Source organism: Gallus gallus, chromosome 12 (assembly GCF_016699485.2).
Source record: "Gallus gallus isolate bGalGal1 chromosome 12, bGalGal1.mat.broiler.GRCg7b, whole genome shotgun sequence".
Lineage (NCBI taxonomy): Eukaryota > Metazoa > Chordata > Aves > Galliformes > Phasianidae > Gallus > Gallus gallus.
The window spans coordinates 13717302-13731205 of record NC_052543.1 but is presented as its reverse complement, the minus strand read 5'-3'; the positions used below and the strand labels follow the sequence as shown (position 1 = coordinate 13731205).

Here is a 13904-nt window from a genome sequence, read left to right as displayed (position 1 = left end):
CATGCCCCAATCCTCATACCCTTAGAAGTTTGACATGCTGACTACCATCACATCAAGGATCCTGAGCACTCTCACACATGAAAGTTTGAATTTATACCATTCTTCAGAAATTTCATGTTTGCCTGCCGATGCTACCCACACTGACAATGTGTGCAGCACGTTAGCAACAAAAAAATCATACCAGCTGGACATGGACAGGTATACAAGACATACCCATGGGTGCTAAGCATTAGCTCAAAAGACCATGGACATGGGCCACCAATTTTGTGGCTAAATTGCTGTGCTCACAGTCAAAGTGGCAGCCAGTCAGAAATGGAGGCCCCTGGGGATCAATAGTGGGTCCAATCCTGTTTAATAGACCATCTGGACGATGGGACTAAATGCATGTTCACTATGTGAGATGCAGACTATGTGAATCCTGGATAACAAGTAGATACTCTGGAAGAAAGTGTCACTATACGGAGATTGGAAGCTGAAAGCCTGGGCCGGTTCAAGAAAGATGTTAAAAAAACTGGATGAGGTCCATCAGAGGGCCACCAACGTGATTAAAAGGCTGGAAAACATACTAAAGAAGAAAAAAGAAATTCTTCTGTAATGTAAACAAGCACCTGGGATATACGTCCCATGTCTCCATGCTAAACTTAACCAAATTCTTTAGTTAGCTCCATTTTCATATTCTTATAATGTTTGATGACATAAATAAAAGGAATTTGAGTTCATATTCTGATGGTCCTATCGTTAGGTTTATGTACAAAAATCCAGATCTCTGGAATATTCCAATATCCTGTTATAATTAATCCATACTTTCCAAAAAACACCTGACTGCATTGACTCTGAAGATCGGTATTACACCAAACCCATTTGGCCTCCACTGTATGACACAGAAAGATTCATTAAGTATGATAACCGGTGTGCCTAAGTTTTGCCAACTAGCAGAGCAAACCTCAAGTTCTCTGCTGAGGCAGAAGCCATAACTGTTGAGCCACAAATCTGCCCAAATCCATGGGCCTGAAACTGTACAGTCTTGCAAAAGGAACCCGTAGGTCAGTTTTACACTATTTGTCTTCCTGAAACAGCACTCTCTTTCACATAAACTTTCAAAATATAATTTTTCAAATGCAGAATTGAGGGGTAAAAAGGAATTCTGCTGAGCTCTTCAAGAGAAGATAGCAGTTTAAGAGCGACACTATGACAAACATTGTGCACTCTTCTTGAACCCAGATTAATTCTGCCACAAATAAATTCTGCAGACCACTGTAATGGCCCCTTCTGCTACAATCTACTTTAAAAGATATTAAAAGATGATTTGCACAGCAAATACTAGTTTGTCTGAAGCAGACTGGATTTTCCAAGTTTGTATATAAGGAAAATGCGAACTCTGAGCAAAATCTTTTCTTTTGTTATATCAAGAAAAAAATTACACAAGATGGTGAAATGCATGTGATGATACAGAGCAAATATTAATATGTAGGGGAAACAGAGAAAGAAACAGATACTGTCTCAGTGAATTAGAAGTTCCTATAATCTGCAAAATCAGCTCTTCAGCCAAATTTCAACTTTCTATCACAATTCTCACTTTTTTTGCTAATGTTCTGCCACAAATGCCAGTTATGGAGAAGAATCTCAGCTGTGTTGGGTAACTGTATAATTCTTGCCTCAGTTTACAATTCTACTTTGTTGTAGGCTATGGTACATTCCAGAGCCTAAGAGCCTTCCAGTACATTAAAATATGACAGAAATTTAGAAATAGATAAAATTAACTACTTGGAAAAAAGATACATCTTCTAAACTGTAATAAATACATTTAAATTGTTACGTGGTATGCATGCCAAACCTTGTCCAAATCACTTGATCTAAGCAACTGACGTACAGCTTACAATCTTTTTCTGGCTTGACTGTTCCAAGCTTGAAGTCCCTTTAGGTCCATTGTAAAGTCACTTTATTTCCCACTGAAACATATATTAAACACCTGCATTTAAAAAAAAAAAAACTCTCCCCACTGCATCTGGTAACACTTCAGGCTTGCTTTGCAACCCTGTTAATATCCTGTTCTCCACGCTCCTCACATCTAAAGTATGTGAATATTATGCTCAAGGAAAATATTTTGGTAAGCATGTCACAGTACCTTGAAATTGTGGCGAATCGCTGGGTTGGTTTATCAATTGATCTTCATCTGTTCAGATTCTGGAAGCTCTCTCTAACTTGTGTCTGATTAATTCTGAAACAAAACAGAAGGAGTACAGCAGTAAGACATTTGAAACCTTACTTCAGCTTCGTAACTCTGATAACATCTATTTAAAATCTAATACGAAGCATTCTATCAACTTCACAAACACAGTGTCTGCAATGAATTTAAAATTGAAAGGTAAGCACGGAACTGTTATGCCCTCTTTGCACAGAACAGCTCTTTAAACGGCAGCCTGACATTACCAGAAAGGTATGCATTGGTTTAAATCTCAATCTTCAGCCCAGTTACTGCGCTTACATCGCCAACCACTGACCAGATTTCCAAGCAGAAATTGGTGTCTGTATCACCAGCTGGTAATATGACAGTGCTGTATTTTCTGCACAGGATTTTTCTAGAATATAACACGACTCCAATAAGAGGAGCTCTCGGTACGCAGTCATTGACATTTTTACCACCATGTCACAGAACGTGGATAGCTAAAAATGATCCCTCGTGTAAGAGTCATTAGTGACTATTACTGTATTGCTGATGAGGGATTTAATAAAAATTAGGAAGATACACAGAGGGAAGCTTTTCCCACGACAGGAACTTCTCTGATCTCAAGTTTTTAAAATCCTTTCTTTTAATGCTTACAAATTTACTGTTTACATAAATTTTGGCACGGTTAGCTTTGTTTTAGCATTAATTAATGCCTAATTGGTTAAAACTTCAAAATAATTTTCACCCATCCTCATGCATGGGTTATACTGAAGATCAAATAATTGGCATTAGCGTTCTGAAGTTAAACTAGCATTTTCCTTCATTTTACAAAGAAGCCACGAAGATGGATATAAATAAGCCCTCTCGTGCTGCGGACGGATGACACTTCAGCGAGAATTATTTTTTCCCCTCCAAGGATTAAAGTCCAGACAAGAGGAATGCAGTCCAAGAGGGCATCCGAGCCGTGCCGGGGCGGGAGGGCTCAGCCCGACGGAAGGTGCAGAACGAAGTTCTTCCTGCCTTCTGGGAAGCTGCCTGCAAACTGACTTCATGCTTTCAAATTCTTTTTATGCACTGAGGACAAGACCCTTTCTTCTCCTTTTAAATTGCAGCTTACCAGCTGACATGGTCTGGACTGATAAGACCTACAGACACATTTACAGTTTCCTACCTTCACCCAGCTTTACTCTGCTCAGTAACATACTTGAGCCTAAGAAGCACAACAGAGCTTCATGATATTCTAATTGCTCAGTAAAATAAATACATACTAATTCTTGCCTTCAGTGGACAACACTTGAGAACAAGTACAGCATTATTTTCTCTCCCCTCTGCAGTTACTGTTCTGCTTTATGGTGAATAAGACTCAAGGTAACTAAGTTTCTACACCAGTAATAGTACAGAAATTATAAATAAATGTTACACAGAAATATCTAATCAAATCCTACAATATTAAGCTTTCTCTTCAATTCTTGTTGCTGCTCATTGGGAAAGGAAATGTTTGTCAAAAACTTATTCATTTTTTCCACTGCCTGTTTAGGACATGGACTCATGCCGACCCTCCCCTTTGCAGAAGATCACTCAGTGCTCAGCTTCACAGTCTCAGCCCCTTCAAGCATATGATCTTCCTGCCATGAAAGTAACTCCACTGCTTAATCTCAACCCCAATTTCTTCAGGGAATTCGGGAGCTCTGCATGCAGAACGCCCTTCCTTTTATCCTGATTTAAATGCTGCAAGTTGGATAAAGGGCAGGTTTCACTGCTTTGTGCAAAAATGGAAACCAAAAAGTCACCCAAAAAACAGAAGGCTTCTCTGAAGGCTTTCAAATCTGGGAATTGGGCAATCAGTGGGAAGTACAAACAATGGAGCAGATGAGGGTGAATGAAAAAACAGTAAACATTTTATTCCTACGTATAAGAGATCAGAGCACACTATGTTACCACCTGTGAATTTTGCTGTAGGGATTACATCTGGATTTGAGTTTGAAGGAAGTCAAGAGAGTAAATTTCAGAAGAATAAAGTGACAGTTTAACGACTCTTTAAAGAGGAGTCTTTCTCTGGATAATAGGTGGCAAAGAACAGGAACGATTCTTACTGAGAATTTACAGCAGGTCAATTACAACCACAACTGTCAGCAAAGAGTAATGTAAGGCAGGGATCCGATGATTGAGAATAAGCCACGAGGAGCTCCCTCTGCAGAAGGAAAGCACTTCAGTGTGCTGGAAAAGGGAGAGCGAGCTGAAGGGTGGAAAGGTGACAAAGATTCGCAGAGCAGCAATCCAAGAAGATGGCAGAAAGCCTGCATTTTCAAACCAGACTGAGCATTATGTCACTCCCCGTGCCTGAATACCAAAGGAACTCGGTTGCAAGTGCTGTTCAATACCATACAGTACAGGAAAGCACAGCTGGGCAGAGCAAAAGCTATATCCTGGTGAAAACTGCATCTGCATAGACATAGGTAATAAAGGCACAGTCATGATGAATAATGAACACTATCCATTTAAGAGAAACATATTTACATGAAAAGTGTAACTCATTAAAACAAAGCCTTTTGAATAATTCTGAGCTGATACAAACACAAATAACTACGCACAGCAAGGTGTACCTGAGGCATCTTAACTCCAACTAGTGTCATTTTTCTTTGTCTAATTGCAACAGAAAAAGATCTGCATTCATCATTTTGCTCAGGAAATCTCACCACTAATTTTACATTTGTTTTGCAACATCTTTTCTCACAATTAAGAAGTCTTTGGCAGTACAATTTAAAAAGCCATAAGAAGCCTTCGCATATCACACTTCAACAGTTCAAATACAACCACACGAAGCACAGGAGAGACAGGCTAAAAAATTACTCAGTTTCAGAAACAGTGACAGATATTCTCCAAGCAGGATCTTGTCCTCTAGTTGAAAATACCTACGTTTTGCTGTACCATTTATGCCACCGTTTGAAAGTTCAATCTGAAAAGCACATTAGGTTACTACAAACTAAGGTAAGTAAGGACTGTTGAAATTATATGTATACATTTGTTTAAAAGCTGCATTCCTATGCACCTGTACAGAAGAAAATGATGCATTCCGTATTTTATGTGATAGGAATATTTCACACCGATCACAACTTGTATCACATCAGAAAAACAGGCAACAAAAGGCTGGTAGCAAGCAAAAGGATGCTGGACATCAGGAATATCAATTCTTCCACAAAGAAATAAAATCCCACTTGGCTCATTTCAAAGGGTGCACAAACATGCAATATCAGCCCAGACACTTCTTGAGATAAAAAGGCACAGTTCATCAAGACAATGCAGAGTATACACGATTAACATGATTTGCAAAATTTATTACCGAGCTTCTCTGTTAAATGTAATATTATTCAAGCTACGCAGTCACGGTTATTGCAGATTAAAGATTACAAATTAGCTCCTCGTGTATATCATTATTGTGAGTGGCTGCATTTTATCTGTCTAATTTTAAATTACTGCAGGCAGATGAAAGGCGTCTTAAAATCTGGCTCATAATTTAGGTCCCATACCACTAACCTGAACAGAGATGGTGGTTCTTACATGGGTACCACACTATTCTCAATGTAAACAAAGGACACTGGCATGCACCCGAGGCTAAGGATGTCAGCATTTTTCAAACACCTTTCTGACTGTTCCATTTTATGGTGATGCAATATGACCTACATTTTCAATGGCCAAAGAGAGAGAGAGAAATAGAAAGGGAGGAGACAGAGAAAAGGGAGATAGACAGACCTTTTCTGTCCTTATCCTCCACGAATTGAAGCTGTAATTGTCCCTCACAGAGACCACAATGGGCAAGAAGAAAATCAGAATAACGTTACAGTACGTTCTGCAGGAGGCGTTGAAAAATTGAGTATCATAAGAAATAGCAAGATTTTTTTCTGTAGTCCTGTGAACAAACACATACTGATATCCTCAACAGGAAAGAAGAGCAGAAGAATCAATAATTTTATTGCCAGCTGCCAGTGCAAAGCTGTCTGTAATACAAACGCTTATTTTACTACCTTCTATTTCCCACCGTGTTTGTACCACTTCATTTTTATGTATTCCCTTTAGATCTCAAAATGAAACGCAAAATAATACGCATCATTATCATCACTTTTACAGAGAAATTGAAGGAGAGTGATTTGCCCACAGCTACCTACCAGGCCCAGCGCAGGGCTGGGAACAGAAAGCATCACTCTTCATTATCTCTGTGCTGCGCCATCTATTAGGCACTGTGATACCTGTCATACTAACACATAATCTTGACATAATTCCAAAATTATCTCTATCCCGTCTTTCTTGCATATGAGCTTCACACAGAAAACTGCACTAGATCACTGCTAACTCTCTTCAGAAAGCTTTCTCTTACAAATGATAGACCACATTTGTCAAGCTGTCTCTGGAAATGCACTTGACTGTGAATTGCAAAACTTGACATAATGTGCCAATGGTGTTTTTCACTACAAACATGTAAAAATAAACATCTGATTCAAGCTTTAGTTCTTGTGGGTTTTTTCCTCCTTTTCCTGCAACCATAGTACCTTTTCAGAAATCTGTATTTTTCCACTGTCAAACTATCGCATTTAAAAAATGAAGGGATGTCACTAGGACTATATTAAGCAAAATCAACATCCTTTGCTTTTCAGTTACTGATTTTTAGCACAAGACCTGCCTTGCAGAACATGTGCAAAGCACTTACAGCATCACAGCCCCTTTACGAATGCTGTTACACATACACATATACAACATAACAGTAAATCATTTTCTTATTATCGAGACTGAGGGCCAAAATTTGAACTGAATTTTACCTCTGTAAATGCAGAGCAACTCCAGTGCTTTCCAAGGAGCTTCTTGAGATCTGCTCAGAGGTAAACAAGCCTGTAATTTGGCACTGAATTCAAAACCATATATCAATAAAACGTATAGATTAATTCCTGTTTTTGAATTGTATTTATTATAACAATGGCTTTCTTATCAAACTGTATTCATCTCCTGAAATGTAATCATCCCAGAGCAGCAAGTACTGAGAGACTGCTGCTGCTCTGCAGTTACAGCAGGCCACAGCACGCAAGCACTGCTACATCCAACCACTCAGCAGTGACTGGGCAGGCAGGCAGGCAAACAGAGCTGTTCGAGGAAAAGCAGAGAGAAAAATTGAAGCCTACTCTACTTTTAATACAAAGAAAGAGTGGAGAGTCAAGAGGCAGAGAGCTGACAGGAACGAAGGAAAGGAATTGCCTATAAGTGGGCAGGAGAGAGGTTAGAAATGAAGAGCAGATGACGGACACTGCAAAAGGAGGATGAGGGACAGGGCAGAGGTGAAAGACATGACATCTAAAGCAGTAAGTATTTCTTAAATGGCACACAGCTGTGAGGCTGTCAGGAAATCCTCATTTCTAAAAATCAGGGTACAACAATGTACTCCTCCTCCACTCCTCTCATCCCTGGTTGCACCGTTTGCAACCTACTGATACTGAATTTAGCAGGAAACAAGGATTCCTCCCATCACAAACAGAAATCTGTTTCTGCTAATCTATGACAAGAGTCTTGCTGATCTGTCAAGAAGTCTCTCCACTATTTTTAGCATCACCAAAGCTTCCTTTTGTGAATGTCTCGCTGCACCATTTCCTCAGTCACCCTTATTTTTTGCCTTTCTTTTTTGCTTATTTCTTTCTTCATAGCATCTCCGTTTCTGTTTGAAAGGGGGAGATGCTGAAATGACACTGCTACCCAACCCCACAAAAATTCCAACTAGAGAAGGCAGCCAGAGCAGAGATAGCAGGGTTCAAGCCAAAGCACCCCAGCAGCCTTCCCTTCTGCCTACCAATGACTGCCACCTAGAGTCAGAGCCACTGGCTTGCACTCAACGGTGGTAAGGAGCAGAGAAAAATGTCAGAGCAGTGAGACAAATGTTAATCTCAACCATTTACAAACAACAACAACAAGAACTCATATTCTAAAAGGTTACAACTACCTTAAAAATTATTTGGGTTTCTCTTCTTAATGACTGATGAGCATTTGGTCTGTGTCTCCCGACTTTTCTTTCTAAATTGAAAAGGCAATTTCATTTTGTTATAAACACTGAAGCTGTACACACAGGGAAAATATATGTAAGGTAGTACTGCTTTGCAAGTAAGTCCTGTGTTTCACACTGTGTGCTCACGCTAAGAAGGTGAGAGCAAAATGCCATCCTTAGCTGGCAAGTCAATCTGTATTCATACTGACACCAACAAACCAATGGCTTAAGTGTCTAAAAAAGCCACTTAGCCAACAAGACTTCTTACACAGTATCCATTTGTCACATGTTTATAACTATATTAACTTAGCTCGTTATTATACTATATAAAAATCTTATTTTTTCCATCACTACTCACACAGCTGTTAACAGGGCACTCAATTTTCACAAATTAAGCAACCACTGGGAGCTCGTTAACTAGATAAAAGGAAGGATTTGTTGTCACTGCTATCATTTACCTGGAACTCAAATAACTTGCATTTTAACATACTCCCTGAGCAGTTAACTTTTTCTGCAAACCGTAGATGGATAAGAAGCCACAGGTGTGTATCTGCTAGGAAATTCTTCAGCTATTAAAGCCATTTATTAATTATAGCTATTAATGTCTTGTGAAAAAATCAGTTCTTCAGTTTCTTCACTCCTCTTCAATCAAGAAGATCAAGAAGACTGGTGATGATGTGTTACAAAAGATTTCTTCTCGCCTTTATCATTACAACAGACATATAACGTCCAGGTCACACACTGCACCTCCCTCTTACTGCCAGTCCCACCAAGAAGTACGTTTTCCTTAAGTGGGTATATATCCACAGACAAAAATAAATGCCATTACAAAGCTCACAGCACCTATGAACCAAAGTCACACTGAAGTTTCTACCTCTTGCATGCATGCATGCATGCAGTGACCTGCAACAATTGCTCCTTCAGATCCACACTCGGGCCACACTGACCTGCACGAAGCACTGCACAAATTCTCTTAGCTTTCCCAGGCAGAATAACAATCCTATAACTAGCCTGGATGTAACATCAGAGCAAAGAATATTCAAAGAGGAAGAGGACAGATACTATAGCATCGTCTTAGAGGCCTACATGCAATTAACACTCTTCCAAAAAAACAAAACCCACTGAAAACCAAAACCTTTACGTAACAACTGCCATAGCCTTTCTTACAAATACAGAAAACTCCAGTTGAAATAAAGCTGCTGAACAGGCCACAGTGGTGGAAAAGAAGTTCCAGTGTATATCGGTTTTATATTCTGATCCCACTGGAATCTGTGTAGTTTGTAGTTAGACGTCTGTTAATCAAAGGAGGGGTAGCAAGAATATCCAGAGGTCAGACAGCCCATCACTCAGCCCCAAGGCACAAAGCTAGACTATCTGTTGGGAACAATACAGGTAATTGAACCTGTTCTTAAAGTCCTCAGGCAATGGAAGCACCATTGTCCCTACAAAAGATTATTCCAACTTTACTTCACCAGAAAATTGTTTGTCCATGCTGAATCTGCCTTGCTGCAATCTGATCCGGTTCTTTCCTTACTTGCCACAAGCTCCTCGCTTTGCAATGCTCTCCAACAAATTTGTCTTCTCACTCTCTCAGCCTCCTCTCACTTAAGCTAAGGAATTACATTCTCTCAGCACTTCTTTACATGCCGTGTTTTTCACCTCTTTAGGCAATTGCTTTGGCATCTCCTCACTTCCTCTTTCCCGATTTCATTTGGTACAGACCCTGTTGTCCTGCGTGTGGGTAGTTAGTTATTACTTTATCTCAAACTAAAGGACGTCAAAGAGTCTGATTTTCAGGGTTCTTAATTATTTACGTATTTTTCTGCATAATAAAGTTTAAGAGACTCAGCTGGAACAGTCAATGCTCCTTCTGTATGTAGCGTTGTGTACTTATAAATAAACCTACCAAAAGTACACGTGATATTCCTACCACTTTAAAAACTCAAGTAATGTTCCAGAGATGATAAAATGTCATTATTATGGTCTGAGCACAAACATAAAAAGGAGGTTGGCCCCATTGCTCTGCAGCAAAACTGTGCACATTCCTGTTGACATCACAGACGGTGCACAAAGAGGAGTTGGTGAAGCACTAGAAACATAGAAAATCGCTTGCCAAATGTGAAGGAAAATAACCAGCCAAAGATTAATCCAAAAGCTTCAAAGTAGATCTTTACAGAATGTGACTTAATAGAAGTGAAAAGAAAGCCTGTACCTACCAGCAGCTATCCTGTGCTCAGCTGCTCTTTTCCCCAAGCAATGACGGCGCTGCAGCTGAATAAAAGATCCCACCTGCACAGAAGGCAGCAGATAACAACTTACTTACTGCAGGAGGCCTCTGGGGGGGGGAGCAATGCCTGCAGAAGAGCACCAAGAACCACCCGGAAAAGAGATACAGAAGAGCAGTTGCACTCATTGATACAAGCAGAAAGAGAAGAAAACGCAGGTTGCAAAAGGGCTGTCTTAGAATTGTCATCTCTGTGCCAAATCCTAGAAAGACAGGATGGGGAACTACTCTATAAAGAGGCAATTACAAATAAAGAAGATTCAATGAGAATATGCCAGTCCCTAGGAAACTCACTACCGGTGTCATCACCATATTAAAAGCCTATGCCAACATCTGAGATCTGGCGGTACATGCCTGCTTCTCTGAAACACGTCCCTGTTGTGCTTACTATATCTGCTTCCAGGGGACATCAGCCACGTCCCACACAGTTGGGGCCAAACACATTACATACAGCGCATGCATTTTATTGTTGACATTTTTAAAGATAAAGTCTATTTCGAAATGCAAACACCACACAGCCCTGTACTGAGCTGTGATTACGCTGAGTCCATTTTAAATTCTAACACGGGGAATGCAGCGTATGATCTTAATAATTCATCCAACAGAAAAGTGCAATCTTAGAACTGAAAAACAAACAAACAAGTAAACCCAACTCGTTCCAGAGTTAAGGCTAAAAGTGCTCCTTTTAAAGCCAGCCACCTCCCTTAGTGCTGCGGAAAATCCCATTGAAAACACTCCAATGCCTCTCACAAGTACAGCTCAAAATACGTTCAAGAGCTTGAAAGATCAGGACAGATTTCTTTAACATAAACATTTGAAAACAGCAGCTCTTGAGCTATTTCCTTCCATTTGTTTGATGACATTTGATCTACAGTTACAGTCGGTGGCTGCTGTTTGTTCAAGTTTTTTGACGTAACAGGAGGGAAGAAAAGCTTTACTAGTAAACTGCACTGTAAATACTCTCCTGTTCCAATCCAGGCCAAGTGGCTGCAGCTCAAGTGCACTTTAGGTATCTTATTCAATTTCAAACTCATTACATCATGTAAAAAAATTCCCATACGTTCTAACATACATGTGCATGATTTCATTTTAGGCTATTTTCTTGTTCAACCTCATTCTAACTTTATGCTCACACCCCACAAACCACAAGGGGATCTCAGAAATGAAGAAAACGTTCAATAAACATAACTGCCAAAGCAACACTGGAATGAAACTGAAGTGAAAACATTTACAATGAACCACAAAATCACAGGTGCACAGTTGTAGTTATTATTAGCATGGCTTTGTTTTACCCTCAGCTCTTAGAAGCCCATCTTTATTCATTTAAGTAATAAAATCCAATCTTTCTGCCTTTTCTCCTTTATTAGAGCACTTTTACCCACATATAATCAATATTTATATTTGCATTAAAATAAAAGCAAAAGACAGAGGGCCAGAAAGAATCCCTTACAGATTTCAGACATTCTGCACTAACACTTTTCAAAACAAAACCAAAACAGACTGTTTGTTTATACCAGGTCTCTACCAGAACGTTGTTATAACACAGGTTGGACTGGGAGCTTTGTAAATCCTACTCAGAAATAACATTTTGGCCCGAATGCATAGATTTTCATATGATTTGACCTTAACCTGCATACACGGTTACTTTCATAGCCACACATACAACCACTTTCATATACCAACCGAAAATCTGCATAGATATACAACATGTATATATACATACATATACATACACCAACTAAACACATAATGCATCTGGGTCTAACCTCTCCTTTATCAGCAGGTTTGAAAACCATTGTCCCAGCTACCTTTTGCACCTCCCTCAAAGCAGTTTATCAGGCAGATTTTTTTATTATGGCTTCACAAGGTGTTTTTTTCTGCCTACACTTTTCAAGTCCAACTTCTATTCCTGCTTGCACATAAAATCTGGAAATTAGCACAAAGGCACTCATACATGTCTTTGAAGAGAATCTGGTCTTCAGCCTGAAAGCGATTTTTGCAATGCTTGCATGTCTTTCTCTTGCACTTCTGAAATGACTGGTTTGGTTTTATGCATTATTTCCTTAAATGCTTTAGTTCTGAGTCGTCTAATAGCTATGTGCTGGGCTACAGAGTTGAGTTCATTCTGTCCTCCTGACAGCACCACCACCTTACGCTAGCCAACAGCCTGCTGATTACAAAATTCACTCTGATGGAAGGAATTATGAGCATTAATCTCCTCCGGATGGAGGATAGCTGCGTTGAAGGCTCCCACACGTGGTGAGCGTTCTAGCGGATAACAGCCCCACTAATGACAAAAAGGGAACCAGAAGCATCACCACCTCCTGGGTTTTGAAAGCAAAGGCTGACCTTTACTCCCCCTTTGAAAGAAAGAGCTTATGATCCTAATTTCAAGAGAGCGTGAATCCAAAATGCTCCCTGGAGAAAGGTGCTTAGCCCTGGATACAGGCAGGATTTAAGCACATTCCTACTTAGCTACTGGGTAGAAAATGTGCATATTCATCACCTCCTTCCAGCTGCTTCAGCTGGTGTAATTCTAATGAAACACTTGCAAATCCTAAAGCATTTGGCCCTCTCCTTTTTCATGGAAACCCCTCTGGCCTCAGCTAGGCCAAGTCTTCCCTTTGGTACAACCTGCCTGAGCAGAGTGAGGAAGGGTCACAACATGCATCTCCCTATCTGGATCTCAGCCTCTGCTGGAAAAGATGGATTATCTTCTTCACATACATCTTCTGAAACAGTTGTTTAAACCATTTGCTTTCACAGGACTGAAGCAATATTTTCAAAGCTTGGCCCATTTGAAAAAGCAAACAAGAGGGAGGAGAGCATGTCTTCTTCCTAAGAAGGCCACTGCTTCTCTCTGGGGGTTTTGCCCTGCTTTGAGTCTCTGTTGTAGGGTAACAATGGTCAGAAACATGATGTGATGTATTAAAACATAAGAATGTAAAAATGAGCAGGCATCACCAAAGTGTGTGACCATGCCTCTGTCTCCCTGCTCAGACTCAGAAACCAGGGTGTGAGCACGTGCCTCAGTGTATTGTGTTTTACTGGAGCCACAAATCATAGCTGTTCTTAAACACTGACAGAGTTACTCTATTAAAAGAAAGTATACTTCTAAGCCATAAACTGATCCATGGCAATATATAAAACTGCTTTTAAACAGAAACCATGTGTTTATCAATATAGACCCAATACTTCCTTTCTCCATCTTCTGAGACAGAAGTGTTGCTTCCTACATCTTCCCATGGCACGGGATCTTACTTCGCCAAGCTCAGAAAGCCATATAAAAATTCTAGGTGATCTTCCACAGATTTCAGCTGCTTGTAAGAAGAAACACACTGCAACCAACCCAAAAAACAACCAACTACCTTCTGTAAAGCCTGAAGGGCTGACTCAGACCCATGCAAGAGCTCTGTGCTGCTCTCCAGAGGCCA

General features: G+C 40.0%; 1 protein-coding gene across 4 annotated transcripts in view; it reads right to left on the bottom strand.

The window, feature by feature from the left end:
* ATXN7 (ataxin 7) overlaps nucleotides 1–13904 on the bottom strand; it is an 80164-nt gene that overhangs the window by 61961 nt on the left and 4299 nt on the right. For 2 of the 4 annotated variants that reach the window (XM_046900082.1, XM_046900083.1), the window contains exons 1-2: nucleotides 10403–10437; nucleotides 2126–2218 (exon numbers count right to left, since the gene is read on the bottom strand). The gene's annotated coding sequence lies outside the window, so the exon portion shown is untranslated. Of the gene's footprint in view, nucleotides 1–2125; nucleotides 2219–10402; nucleotides 10438–13904 lie in introns of those variants that run through there. The other 2 variants (XM_015293292.4, XM_025154753.3) reach the window with 1 other exon arrangement.